The 15,265-nt window shown below is 40.3% G+C and overlaps 1 protein-coding gene across 4 annotated transcripts in view; it reads left to right on the plus strand.

Moving 5' to 3' along the window:
* The window catches only part of NLGN4X (neuroligin 4 X-linked), a 197,596-nt gene that overhangs the window by 25,995 nt on the left and 156,336 nt on the right, over positions 1–15,265 (plus strand). For 3 of the 4 annotated variants that reach the window (XM_076358041.1, XM_076358065.1, XM_076358048.1), the window contains exon 2: positions 8,880–8,963. The gene's annotated coding sequence lies outside the window, so the exon portion shown is untranslated. Of the gene's footprint in view, positions 1–7,093; positions 7,115–8,879; positions 8,964–15,265 lie in introns of those variants that run through there. The other variant, XM_076358056.1, reaches the window with a different exon arrangement.

Consider the following 15,265-nt stretch of genomic DNA (forward strand, 5'->3'; position numbering starts at 1 on the left):
ATGTCCTTCGTTTTTATTATGTCTTATTCTACATGCTTTCTTGGCATTGCTACTTTATGGCCTGGAGTTCCCCTAAGAGGATTTATCGTTCCTTTACTATTCAGAACTTCTTAACATGACAAATCACTCTCTTCTGCATCATCAGCATTTCTCTTGTGTGTGTTGCTGGTTTGGGCTCAGGCTTCATGAGTTTAATTCTTCCTGACTTCTCATAGCAGTTTGCAAATTCTTCAGAAGATTTATTTTGTTTTGTTTTGATTCAAACTGAGTGTAACATCTTTGTTTCCAGCCTGCTTGTTGTGATTATTTGGGGTTTTTTTCTGTTGTGTGTTTTCCCCTTGGCATATTTTTTTTTTCTGGAGCTTTTCAGGTTTTTGACCTGTAGTATTAATTATTAGGTTTGTCTGGAACCTCATTGTACTGATATTGTCATCCTTTCACCTTTTAGATATCCATTTGTTGGTCTCGCAAAAATCTTCAAATTTTCTAATGAAATGTGTATTACATGTTATTCAAATATTTGCCCTCATTCATTCTTCTGATGAGAAGTTTTTAATCTGTCTTACCTGCTGTATCACACATGATATCTTTGTTTTGATAGGTAGTTCATGGTGATTCTGATGTAGCCCACATGAGAAATGGACCTGTGTTTTGCCAGGCTTATTAGCAAAGGTTCATATCTAAATACTTTTGAAGGCAAGAAGATTTTTTAAGAAATGTTAGTACTTTTTCAAAAAAATAGGGACCTCTGCAAATTCACATCACTTGTTCCTAGCTGCCATCATGCCTTACAGCTTCATTCCTCCTCCCTGGTCTGCACCTTGTGGAGATGGCCTCAGCCTTTCTGTTTCTGTGTCACGGTTCCTCTGCTGCTGCAGTTGTATGTTTGGTAGCAGCCTATTTTCTCTGAAGAGCAGTCTCTGGTTGTAGTTTGTGTTAGGCTGTTCTGCCTGCTTTCTCTGATCATCTCTGGTCTCTGTAAGGGTTTTTCCTGATCTTGTAGACATTGCTTCAGATTCATACATTCTTACTCTTTCTTTTTCTTGTAGTTTCTCTCTGAAGCCACTCACCTGTTCTGTGGGATATTCTAGTTGCTTGTGGCTGAGGATACAGTCCCTCACCTCTGACTTCAGAGGAGTGTCAGTCTCTTTTTCCTGCTTTCTCTGAGTATGCTACCACAAGGGGATCCTTATGGGACAGGCAGAAATCAAGACCAGAGGCACAGGTAGGTTCATAGGATTAACTATTTAAAGCTAAAAGAGATGGGCAGAGAATCATGAGGAAACTACTATGTCAGAGGGAGAAAGAAGCAACACAGGTTCCACCGTATCTTTCTGATCTGCTTGAAGACAAGGAATATAACTCAGAATAGAATCACAGAATCATAGAATAGTTTGGGTTGGAAGGGACCTCTAAAAGTCATCTAATCCAACCCCCCTGCCATGGGCAGGGACATCTTCAACTAGATCAGGTGGCGCAGAGCCCTGTCCAACCTGACCTGGAATGTTTCCAGGGATGGGGCAGCCACCACCTCTCTGGGCAACCTCTTCCAGTGTCTCACCACCCTCAGCATGAAAAATTTCTTCCTTATATCTAGTCTAAATCTACCCCCTTTAGTTTAAAGCCATTCCCCCTTGTCCTCTCGCAACAGGCCCTGCTAAAAAGTCTGCCACCATCTTTTTTATAAGCCCCCTTTAAGTACTGATAGGCTGCAATAAGGTCTCCCCAAAGCCCTCTCTTCTCTTCTCTAGGCTGAACAACCCCAAGTCTCTCAGCCTTTCTTCAGAGGAGAGGTGTTCCATCCCCCTGATCATTTTCGTGACCCTCTTCTGGACCCACTCCAACAGGTCCGTGTCTTTCTTATGCTGAAGGCTCCAGAGCTGGACGCAGTACTCCAGGTGGGGTCTCACCAGAGCAGAGGAGAGGGGCAGAATCACCTCCCTCGACCTGCTGGCCACGCTTCTTTTGATGCAGCTGCCAAGTTAACTGGGCAGAACTGATCTATTTTTTCCTGCCCTTGGTCAACTGGTTTAGGTCAGGATTGAAAAAAAGTATACCTTGTCACATGGCAGAAGTTACGGCTTCCTGTGTGCTACTATTATATCATCTTAAGAAATCCCACTAATAAAACATAATACCAACCACGGATATGATTGGCCTTCTGGGCTGCGAGTGCACATTGCTGGCTCATGTCCAGCTTTTCATCCACCACTGGTACCCCCAAGTCCTTCTCGGCAGGGCTGCTCTCAATCCCTTCATCCCCCAGCCTGTATTGATACAGGAGGTTGCCCCGACCCAGGTGCAGGACCTTGCACTTGGCCTTGTTAAACCTCATGAGGTTCACACGGGCCCACTTCTCCAGCTTGTCCAGGTCTTTCTGGATGGCATCCCATCCCTCTGGCGTGTCGACCGCACCACTCAGCTTGGTGTCATCTGCAAACTTGCTGAGGGTGCACTTGATCCCACTGTCTATGTCATTGATGAAGATATTAAACAGTACCGGTCCCAATACGGACCCTGCGGGACATCACTCATCACCAATCTCCATCTGGACATTGAGCCATTGACCACTACCCTCTGGATGCGACCATCTAACCAATTCCTCACCCACCGGACAGTCCACCCATCAAATCCATATCTCTCCAGTTTAGAGAGAAGGATGTTGTGGGGGACCGTGTCAAAGGCCTTACAGAGGTCCAGATAGGCGACATCTGTAGCCCTTCCCGTGTCCACTGATGTAGTCACTCCATCATAGAAGGCCACTAGATTAGTCAGGCAGGACTTGCCCTTGGTGAAGCCATGCTGGCTGTCTCGAATCACCTCCCTGTCCTCCATGTGCCTTAGCATAGCTTCCAGGAGGATCTGTGCCATGATCTTCCCAGGCACAGACGTGAGACTGACTGGCCTGTGGTTCCCCGCGTCTTCCTTTTTTCCCTTTTTAAAAATGGGGGTTATGTTTCCCCTTTTCCAGGCAGTGGGAACTTCACCGGACTGCCACGACTTCTCAAATACGATGGATAGTGGCTTAGCAACTTCATCCACCAGTTCCCTCAGGACCCGTGGATGGATCTCATCGGGTCCCATAGACTTGTGCACCTTCAGGTGCCTCAGATGGTCTCAAACCTGGTCTTCTCCCACAGTGGGCGGCTCTTCATTCTCCCAGTCCCCGTCTTTGCCTTCTGCAGCTTGGGCGGTGAGGCTCCAGGACTTGCCAGTGAAGACCGAGGCAAAAAAGTCATTGAGTACCTCCGCCTTCTACGTATCCCAAGTAACCAGGTCTCCCGTTTCATTCCAGAGAGGGCCCACATTTTCCCTTGTCTTCCTTTTATCCCCGACGTACCTATAGAATCTTTTCTTGTTGCCCTTGATGTCCCTGGCCAGATTTAATTCTATCAGGGCTTTAACTTTCCTAACCTGGTCCCTGGCTGCTCCGACAATTTCTCTGTATTCCTCCCAGGCTACCTGTCCTTGCTTCCACCCTCTGTAGGCTTCCTTTTTGTGTCTGAGTTTGTCCAGGAGCTCCTTGTTCATCCATGCAGGCCTCCTGGTGTTTTTGCCTGACTTCCTCTTTGTTGGGATGCATCGCTCCTGAGCTTGAAGGAGGTGAACCTTGAATATCACCCAGCTTTCTTGGGCCCCTCTTCCCTCCAGGGCTTTGTCCCATGGCACTCTGCCAAGCAGATAGCTGAAGAGGCCAAAGTCTGCTCTCCTGAAGTCCAGGGTAGTGAGCTTGCTGTGCGCCCTCCTCGGTGCCCCAAGGATCTTGAACTCCACCATTTTGTGGTCACTGCCAGCCCAGGCTGCCCTTGAGCTTCACATTCCCCGCCAGGGCCTCCTTGTTGGTGAGAACAAGGTCCAGCGTAGCACCTCTCCCCGTTGGCTCCTCTACCACTTGGAGAAGGAAGTTATCATCGACGCATTCCAGGAACCTCCCGGATTGCTTATGCCCTGATGTGTTGTCCCTCCAACAGATGTCAGGGTGGTTGAAGTCCCCCATGAGGACCAGGGCTTGTGAGCATGAGGCTGCTCCTCTCTGTCTATAGAGGGCCTCATCCACTCGGTCTTCCTGGTCAGGTGGCCTGTAGCAGACCCCCACCGTAATGTCACCTGTCCCTGCCTTCTCTTTAATCCTGACCCACAAGCCCTCGGTCGGCTCCTCATCCATCCCCAGGCAGAGCTCTGTGCACTCCATCGACATAGAGGGCGACACCCCCTCCTCGTCTCCCCTGCCTGTCCTTCCTAAAGAGCCTGTATCCCTCCATCCCAACACTCCAGTCATAGGAGCCATCCTACCACGTCTCCGTGATGCCAATAAGGTCATAGCCCTGCAGGTGTGTGCACGTCTCTAACTCCTCTTGTTTATTCCCCAAGCTACGTGCGTTTGCATAGAGGCATTTAAGTTGGGCCCCCGATGAAGCTGTCTTACTGGCTGGAGTTCCTTTGTGCTGCTCTCCAGGCGCTCTCCTGCTGACCTGTGATCCTTCTCCAGGCTTTGGGCATCTATTGCTGGCCCTGGCATCAAACTGGTAGGAGTGGGATGGATTGAGGTTCCCCTTTCCCAGCATCTCTAGTTTAAAGCCCTCTTCACCAGCTTGGCAAGCCTATGACCGAAGATGCTCTTCCCTTCCTCTGACAGATGGACCCCATCAGCCCCCAGTAGACCAGGTTTCTCAAAGCAAGTCCCATGGTCTAAGTAGCCAAACCCCTGGCTGTGGCACCAGTCCCATAACCAATTGTTGACTTGCCAGATTCGACTGGCCCTTTCAAACCCCTTCCCTTTGACTGGCAGGACTGATGAAAAAACTACCTGTGCTCCTGAGTCCCTTACCACCGCTCCCAGGGCTCTGTAGTCCTTCTTGGTAGTCCTCAGACTGCTCCTGGCTGTGTCACTGGTGCCCACAATATATTCATTTAGGGGGAGTGTGTGGATGAGAGGCTTCCTGACTTCTTCTGTTGTACTGTTTTTGATTAAAGTTGAAAAATGGGTCCCCAAAATGGGAGTTTTTTCTCTAGGCAAAGAGAGAGTCACTGCACAGTTAGCAAAGGAGAAGTTACATTTCACTGCCTTTGCATTATTTGATACTTACTTACATTTGTTTTAAGTAAAGAAAATAAGATATCACCACTCACTTCTTAGATATCTGTTAGTCAGCATTACCTCTGCTGGTATATGTGAAGAGTGGGTTGTTTGTTTTGTTACTTAAAGCCCGCACTCTTTGACTCTTGGAGGTAAATGTCTTCTACCATTCGGGATGCCTATTTTTTCCCCCTGAATACAAAGGAAGTTTGAGGTCAGATTTAGTTATTTAGCTTTCAAATACCTAAATTAGGGAAAAATTTGATTTCATGTGCATATCTCTGGTATTCCTCTAGCTGGTCTGTGTCCATTTCTTGCTGTGAGATTTACCTCTAGCTGGCTTTCCTCTTTTGAACACTCTCCTCCTCCCAAACAGTCCAGGCAATAAACAGTTGAAATAGCATCATCTGCTTATCTGATATTCTGACTTCTGGGCTATTGATGCTGAGAGAACATCACAGAACTTCCCAGATGCATTTACCCATTGTTTAGTCAGTGGTTTTCTATTTATAGTTCAAAAAAATTGAAAATGTAATTGCTATGGAATGTGTTGCTACATATGAAATTCTAGAATTTAGCAGTGGGGAGAGCTTATTATTAAAATCTTCAAAAGAAAGAACTTGATATGAAACTGAATCGATGGGGAAAAGTATGTAAACACTGTAAAAGGTACCGATTTAAAGATGTATTTAAAGATGCTAAGACTGCATTTAAAATGGCACATTTTCTCAGAGAGACTTCATGAATCTGTCTGCTCAAACTGAAGTTAATTACAATAGTCCAGTCATTGTGATGAATAAAATTGAGCATCAAAGAATAAACAAATATTTTTAACCTATATCTGGTTATTACCAAGAACTGTCAGAGGTTTTTGGGATAGCTGGACAGAGTGGAGTGGAGTCATCATGTTCAAAACAAAACCAAATAAAATTTTTATGAGACATAGATTTTATTTCTCAGGTAAAGACTAAGATAACTGTGTAAATATAATGACAGAACATCAGTCTTAGTTGCTTGTTGTTGTGTCACCTATAAAATCAGACTGTTGTGATAATTCTGAGAAATGAGCCAATTAAGTAAGCTTAAACTGAGTAACGTTAAAACTAGTGTCATTATAGCACCATCAGATTTAAGTTACCTATGAGTCTGTGGACTGCTGAGAAAACCTGTTTTAGACTTCAGGAAAATACGCTCAGAAGATTCCCTTAACATTTTTATTAAAATTTTATAATTACGAAGAAATTAGTTGTCACAAATATGGAGATAAAATGAGACTTTAAAAAAGCAAAATATATGTAGAAGACATCTATGTTTTGTCTTAGAATTTGACTACTAGTCTTTTAACGTGTGCCCCTGCTTCCTGATACAAAGTGCAGTATTTGCAGTTGTTTTTTTGAGAGCAGTTGCCTATTACAGAGATAAAGTCTAAACATGATCTGTAAATGGACAAGAGAGAACAGCGTGGTTTACTAGAATATAGTCTAAACTACAATCTAGTCATCTGCAATTAAAATCAGTCTGGCAAGGACAATTAGAAGATCTGTAAGACAAACTGAAGGTGAAGAGGATAAAGACATAGGTACAAAGATAAACTTGGAAAACCTAGTTCACAAATAGCACTTTCTTCATTCATTTTTATGCTTTAAAGCTGGAGACTATTTTGGTGCTATGGAGAGACAGCAAATGCAGTCCCTGTGTTTACCAGTAGAGCCGAGGTGAGTTTCGTTCTCTTCCTGTGGCAGGAATTAAGCTATAAAGGCTGCCAAAATAAAGACATGAAAGTTTAAAATAACTGAGAAGGGAAGCTGTGTTAGCCTTAGTGGATTTTCACTGTCCAGCCATTCCTTAAATCCTTCCTTATTTCTTATATCCTAGGTTTAATCACCTACTACTGCTGGAGAATTGGAATGGCTGTCAAAGTCTATGTGAGCAGTGAAATCCCCAGTAAAAGTGCCACTGTCATGTGGAGAGATTTAAGACATTACTGTAGCTTGGAATAAAGATTGCCCTAAACTTCAACATCTGATTCCTCAACGGGTGTGTACGAAAAGTTGCAGTGTTGCCAGGCTTCCCCTGCAGCAAGCGTCCAGATGGACACTTTCACAGTTTAGCTCAAGTGTTTCACACGTTGCTTATTCATAAGGAATTTTGCTTTGCTTCCATGTTCCTGAATTTCTCCTTTTCAGATGTATATTCAGATAGCCATTCGCTGGTATTTATTTCCAGTTTGTAAAGGTAATCACTGCTTTTACACAGAATTGAGGCCTGTGTTTGCAGCTGTTACAATGAATTGCACTTATAGGGAGTGGTTTGGCTGTAGTGAGTCAAAACATTCATGAGAAAGAGTTACGCAGTGTGATTAAGATTGCAGAATCTGCCAGTAGCAAGTAAGTGTTAAAGCCTGATTTCATTTACACCATTGATTTTGGTCGAAAGTGAAGTCTAAAATCTGATGGTGTTTTCTTTAAATGATATGAGAAAATTTTCTGAAATACAAGATGGAAACTCAGTGCCGTGATCCTTAGGATCTTTATTGCTAAAAACTAATTTATTTCTTAAAATACAGTATAAATACATACACAGAGAGAATGTGTTTGTATGCGTGTGTGTGTATAGATACATTGTTTGTGATGATAGTCCATACTTTATTAGTTATCTGGAAGTCATGACTGTTCCTACTGATGAATAACATGCAGATGGACCGCGAAAGCCATATAAATTTGTGGAACATATTTGCCAGCTTATTGCAGAATTGTTTCTGCAGTGTTAATAGGTACTATACTGTGGCCAAATGCATTGTGTGATTTTTCAGAAATCATAAGTTTGCTTGACGTATTAGCAAGCTAATAGGAATACTTGATGGCCTCACCCTTGCTCCAGCAATTTGTTTTGAAATGGTATTGTTCACACAAAGTGCTTCTCTGTGTTGATCAACTTAATGAAAATAAGAATAAATAATACGAAGTTCCTCAGTACTTGTAAGAGAGATACAGAAAAAAATATACAAGTAATGCATGAATTTCCCCTGCAAAATGTGTGCAAAATGCCATAAAATTAACTCTCTTGGCCTTTGAGAGCTTATACAGTCTTGGAACCTATGCAAATTACCTGAAATAACTTTCTTAACACTATTAAGGTTTGAGTTTTAAATTGCAGTGTCTCAAGACAGCCCTGACAGAAGAGGCTGTTGGTAAATATCAGTATTTAGTCTATCTAAATAGTCTATCTAAAATGGATAGACTATTGGTAAATAGTCTATCCATTGAAATGTCATTTGAAGTATAAGCTACAGTTCTGAATTACCCATAGGAAATAAATAATAGTCAAATGGCTTTTAAAAATATTTGACTATTTAGATTTTAATATATTTGAATATTTGAATTTTTATATTTCATATTTGAATATGTATATGTTTACAGAAATATTTTGTATAGGAATAATGTAAAACCCAAGGGGTTTGTGGTGATTTTTTTTTCTTCTTATATTTTGAAGTACTTGCCTTAGCTTTTTTCCCCAAAATGTATAGTTTTGTGGTATATAGATTTAAAGACAATTCTATTTTGTAGCAGTCATCAATCTGCAAAGAAAAAATGTTGCTAATAATTTTTATGACAGAAAATACACTATGATCAATGTATTTATTCTCTGGGTATCAATATTACGATTTTTCTTTTTTTTTACATTGAAAAACAGCATTACAGGTGATTTAATAAGTAACTTTTTTTTTTCACCATTTGTGACTCATAAGCATGCATTTTTTTCCTTTGTTTACTGAAGAGCACTATATATTTCTTCCTAACAGGAAAAACTTCTGCTGTAACTAAAATGACATCATGCTGCCTCCTATGGGGGAATTCTGAAGCCTTCTCAAAAATACGACACAGCGGTAAGTACTAAAAGTATGTTCAGAACAATTCTGTTTTCTGTAAAAATATGTAAAAGAAATGAGAGCAAGTCTCTATTGCTGGTGTTCTTAAATGTGTTTGAAATATATCTTTGCAATATATACATCCAGTTAAAATGCTTGTTTGCCATGTGTTCATACAATGAGACATGGAATACAATCCATTCTAAACATTAGTGCTGTTTATGTGCTTATTCACCATGAGCATGATTTTTTATTATTTTTCAGTTCTGTAAATATTGACTGAAACCAATCAGTTTGTAGTTAAGACGTGGGATTAAACCTGGCTATTGTGAGACTGCTAATCAGTAAGGTTTGTAGTTTCCAGGCCACACTTGTACCAGACAGAGCTGACAGTCTTCAGTTTGCAAAACGAGGTTGGGTTCCAAAGTTCTTATGAGGCTGTATAAATAAAGGGCCTTGTTTGCTGTTTTGTATTGTGACCATAAAGATCTATCTTTTCCTCTAATTTTATTAGCAAAATATGAGATAACGTACTTTAATATATAGTATACACATAGACACACACATAGATAGGTATATGTATATATATACACACATATATAAACATTCGTATGATATCGGTATGAAATATGTGACAAGGGTTTAGTTTAGAATCTATGTATAGAATATATCTTATTTATAAAACAGCTTTGATTAAACTATTTACCATTCTTTCATACTGTCTGACACATTGATTAATGAGAAGGGAAAGACATGTACAAATGACCAGAAAAGTTTCTCTGATGCATAGTTCTTCCTTCTCACTTTATATGCTCCATGAACTTTGAAGCAGACGTGACTTTTTCTGTAATCATTGTGCTAGCTGCAATACAATAACATTTCAATTTAGTGGTATCATTGGGTCCTAAATTCAAGGAGAACGAGTAGTAATATATCTGATGTGATAATAAAGTTGTGAGTAAGCAATAATTCAAAGTATGACAGGTTAGTTATGAGATCCGAGGGTACCATTATGTGAAGTGTAAAAATCAAACAAAGAAAATAACAGCTTTGAAAACTCCTGTGATTTTTGCATCACTGAACCATGTTTATTCCAATTTGTAGCAATTTAAATGTAATTGAATAAAAACCATTTTATGAACAGAGGCCTGTTTAATAGTTTAACATCCATGATGATCATGATCGTAGCTGAACTCTTACTGGTTACTATAGTGAATAGTACACATATGCATGAATACCATACATAGTATACAATTACTTACTCTCCTCAGAGAACTCATGACATTTTTTCAGGAAAAAGGCAAGTAACTTATAAAGAATACAAGGCTGATATAAAGAATACAAAGCTGAAGTCAAAGTGGAAATAATCACTTAATTTCTTTGGAACTAACAATTTGTGGTAGATTTACATTGTCTTGCAGTAGAGTTAGCCACAGCCCTGTTCCAAGAAGGGAGAGAAAGCTTCATCTCAAGATATATCACAGTACACGGAGATAAATCACAGAAGCTGGGGAGAGGAGTCTGAAGGGTAAACTGGGGGATGGTGTGATTTTAGTTTTCACTGTTTTCTCAGCATTCTGTTTGTTCTTCTTCATTATGCACAGAGGGAAAGTCAGGGAGAAGGAGAAGAGAAGCAAACAACATTAAAACAGAAAAGTGAGATAAAGCCTATTGATGTCTATTAACTCCCACTGCAAGTTAGTGGACATCAGAAGCCACCTGTGCCTTTTGAAAATTTCCTTGTTCATGTGAAGTGATAATTGGACTATACATAAAAAAGCCCAGGAAAGTAGAAAATGAAGTTGTAAATCTGCATCAAATTAATTTCAGCTTCTCTGCTTGCTAATTTCCTGAAGTATGTGTAGCCACAAACATATATGTTCAACTGCCAACCCCAAGATACTCAAAAAATACACAACAGAAATACGGCAATAGATATTAAGGAATTTGTTATTTAGTCTGGAAGGAGGTTATATTCTTATGAGAAGTTTTTCAAGAGATAAACTGAAATGGATCTGAAGGCTTTCAGGAAAGTGTACAACCCAAGCCAAACTATCTTTGAAGATGTATTTGCAGCAGAAAATAGGGAACCATTTGGATGAACAGAAGAACTCGGATAGTGTTGTTTATCATTATCAGTGTTGGTTCAAAAAAATAACTAGATATGGTAGCTCAGGCAGATTGCAACTGTGACTTCTGCTATGTATTACTCATATTTAAGAGAAATACAGAAAGAAAACCCTACGCATTGATCACTTTTACTTTTTCTTGCTATGATTCTCATCCAGAACTCCAGGTAAAATTCTTCAACATAAAGCAATGATCAGAATGATCTTTCTCAAGAAGAGAAAACTGCAATTTATGTATAGAGTATGCAAAAAGCACTTGCTGGCAATGCACAATATAATAATAAAAATGAAACCAAACAAATGGCCCATGCTTTGTCCTCAGATTTTGATTATACATCACAGGTATAAGCTAGTTTAAATGGTGGGATTTCATTCTAAAATCCTGACCTGACAGCTGAGTGTGCAGATGGAGCCCTGTGGTAGTCCGTGGGGTACCGTGTAGTTTCTTTGATGTAGCCACATACTGTCAGATTCTTGATCATGTTCTCAGACTCTGATCAAGCCTTCTGTCTTGTATCATTTATGATAACAAATGTGAAGGAATAATAAAGCCTTCATATTAGAAGGCAGGAATAAATCGTTCCAGCTCTAGTCTTAGGAGTTTTAGGAAATGGATCAGCTCTTAATTCTGTGAGGAAAATCAGGGCACAATATAACTCTTATTCTTAGAGCTGTCAGCTCTCCTCAGCCTACTTTTCAGCTCTTGGGATTCAGTGGTGTTGATCAGAGTCTTTGCTTTGCCTCCTCTTGTCAGGGTTTATGACTGTAAATGGATGTGCGCTCAGCTGAGCAGTCCAACCTCTGGTTAAGCAGTGCCTTCAACTCTTACTTCTAGTTTTCTTTTTGGGTTCTCACTGTATTTTACATTCTTAGATGGAAAAAAAGTACTCTCCACGTTTTTTCTCTCTTGGTGAAGTATTAGCATAATTTTAGCACGGACTGAAATCCATCAATTAAGTAGGCTCCTAAGGCCTATACTATGATATAGAGGCTGTGCTGACGTTGTCTACAGTGTACACTCTGCCCACCGATTCTCTTAATTTTGAAAAAGAAAGAACTCAGTTTTAAGTTGTTCCTTTAATAAAGATAGCAGGTGTGTTTTCCATACTGAAACATAATTGATAAGGAGGAGCAACTAATGAAGTTATCAGTTGAACATCCCAGAACTGATGGTCTGGTCATGTTAATTAATTGAGGCTGATACTCAACATTTCAGTAGCTTTCCAGATTGGAAACTGCATTCTCTTCAAGAAATTCAGGTAGTGTAAATTGACCTGATCACCTACTCTCTGGGAATTTAACCAGGATTTAATCAGAGTCTGTCCAGATATGGTTGCAGGATGTCCAACATCTTTCTATACATCTATAAATTTGTGTCCAGGGAGAGTATTCTGCAATCCTAAATGCAACGTAGTTAACCGTGACTCAGTTGATCTAGAAAAAATAAATTAAGTTGCATCAGCTGCTTTGCTCTGAGATGTTACTGGTAAATCCAGCCTTAGCAAATTCATTACATCACTGATACTGTGGTGTGTTTGCCATTAAAGGCAGAGACACTCAGCGTTAGACTTTCTGTGAATACTGGAATCAAAACACACAGATTCTTTAATGAATATAAAGGATTCCTTACCTCCATTTGAATTCAAAGTGATGTATCCATTCATTTTTTATTGCAATATGTAGTTACGTGTTTCAGTATGACTGACCTAAAGTACTTAAATGTAGGTAAACTCTAATGATCTCCACCGACACGTGGATTTCTGAAGAACCCAAGTGAGAAATGGAAATATGAAGTATTTGCAAATATTATTCAAATATGAAATAACAAACACCAAAACTTCCCAGGTCATTAAATTTACTTTCAGGTGGCAATGTAATTGAATAATTTTAACACTTTTACCTAAAGTCATTAGCTTTACTGAAAGTTTTCAGGATATAGTTTAACATTTTTTTAGTGATTCTTTTTGTTAAAGTACAATTTCAGTGGTGAGGTCCATTGGAAAATAAAAGTATGAGTAACGATTGCCTTAAATCTCTAAGAAGCATAAACTATTCTTATCTAAGTAACAATTCCATAAATACAGTTGATTTTGCAGAAAAATAATTTGAACATTAGATTATGTAAAGCACTGTACAACAATAATGAAGAACTGTTAAAATGGTGTAATTTCAACGTTGTGCAGACTGGAGGGCTAATGGGATTTCACTGGATCATAACATTGTGGGTAAGCAAGTGAAAGCAAAATAGAAAATGATCACACTGTGTTTTACATAGGCAGTTCATTTGATTGATTAGAAGTGTTTTTTAAAGTTGAGTCATGTTCAGTTCAAAGAACTGGAGTGCAAATTTTACTACTATCTGCAATGCTTGAACTTGAAAATGTTTTGTCACTGTGACTCATGTAATTTAAATCTGCTGTACTGAACAGCAGTAGCGGCGTTATATCAGTTATATCAGTTTCTACAGGGAACTTTTAACTCTTTGTGCTGGTTTTGGCTGGGACAGAGTTAATTTTCTTCATAGTAGCTCGTATGGGGCTGTGTTTTGGATTTGTGCTGAAAACAGTGTTGATAACACAGGGATGTTTTAGTTACTGCTGAGCAGTGCTTGCACAGTCAAGGCTTTTTCTGCTCCTCACGCCATCCTGCCAGCGAGGAGGCTGGGGGTGCACGAGTATTTGGGAGGGAACACAGGTGGGACAGCTGACCCCAACTGACCAAAAGGATATTCCATACCATATGACATCATGCTCAGTGATGAAACTAGAGGGAAGGTTGGCAGGGGTGAGCACTGCTCAGGGACAGGCTGGGCATTGGTCAGTTGGTGGTGAGCAATTGTTTTCATTTGCATCACTATTCTTTCTTGTGTTTTATTTCTCTCTCGTTGTTATTTTTCCTTTTCATTACAATTTATTGTTGTTGTTGTTGTTGTTGTTGTTATTTTATTTCAATTATTAAACTCTTCTCATCTCAACCCATGAGTTTTCTTACTTTTACCCTTCCAATTCTCTTCCCCCCACCCCTCGGGGGGGGAGTGAGCAAGCAGCTGTGTGGTGCTTAGTTGCCGGCTGGGGTTAAACCGTGACACTCTTAAAAAAAACAATTCAAAAAACCTCAGTGTTGTTTTTTTCTAAGAACAACAGTAAAGCCTTTGAATATAAGGTCCCAATGTAAATGAATTACTTGTAAGAAGTTGTCCTCACGCTATCAAGGTTCAAAACACACTGCATCTTCATTATTAACCACAAGACTGCAATATGTTATGTTTGTTTTGTTTGGACAACTCAGTAGTATGGCAAGGGAAGACCATCTATATCTTTTACTAAATATCCCTTTACCTTCCCATTAGCCATTCAGCAGCTACCTTCCTCAGTATTTATATAAAAGGAGTAGCTTTGTGTAACAGCAAAATTTTGTGTCCTCCTGGAGTCCCCATGACTTAATTTCAGCTCTGCACACTGCAGTTTAAGTTGCTTTTAGAAACAACTGACAGAAGATGATCTCTGGGATCATCAACTACAGTTTCTAGAACAGGAGACAACCATATCATGTAATCCCTTTTATACATGCTATAATGCGGTTTATGAAACCAAGGGCTACATTGCTTATTGGTGGAAACCAGTAATGAGTCGTGTCCCTCAAGGGTCTGCACTGGGGCAATACTATTAAATATCTTCATCAATGACACAGACAGTGGGAATGAGCACACCCTCAGCAAGTCCGTGGATGACACCAAGATGAGAGGTGCAATTGATTCGCTTGAGGGAAGGGATGCCATCCAAGGGAACCTTGACAGGCTTGAGAAGTGGGCCCATGAGAACCTCATGAAGTTCAACAAGGCTGTGTGAGCCAGCACAGGCAGGATGCAGGAACAACCACAAAACCATGTATGAAATGCAAAGAGTAAATTTATTTTCTTTACCCCACCAACTGGGGGATCCCCAAAGCAGCACCCGGGCAGAGGCACACAAGTGGGGACACCGGTGCTGTGGAGCTCGGTCCATGCTAGAGGATCACTGAACCTGCTGTTTTCGCCTGTATATCAGGGATTCACACAGGTGTAGTTTACCATTGTGCTTTGATCTTTCCCACAGCAGGGCAGGAATCTCAAGCATGTTCAATAGGGTGCCTCTAAGTCTGTCACAGGCCTATGTTATCTAAACACAGATGCTCTGCTTGTCAAACACACAA

Source organism: Aptenodytes patagonicus, chromosome 1 (genome assembly GCF_965638725.1).
Source record: "Aptenodytes patagonicus chromosome 1, bAptPat1.pri.cur, whole genome shotgun sequence".
In the NCBI taxonomy this organism is placed as follows: Eukaryota; Metazoa; Chordata; class Aves; order Sphenisciformes; family Spheniscidae; genus Aptenodytes; species Aptenodytes patagonicus.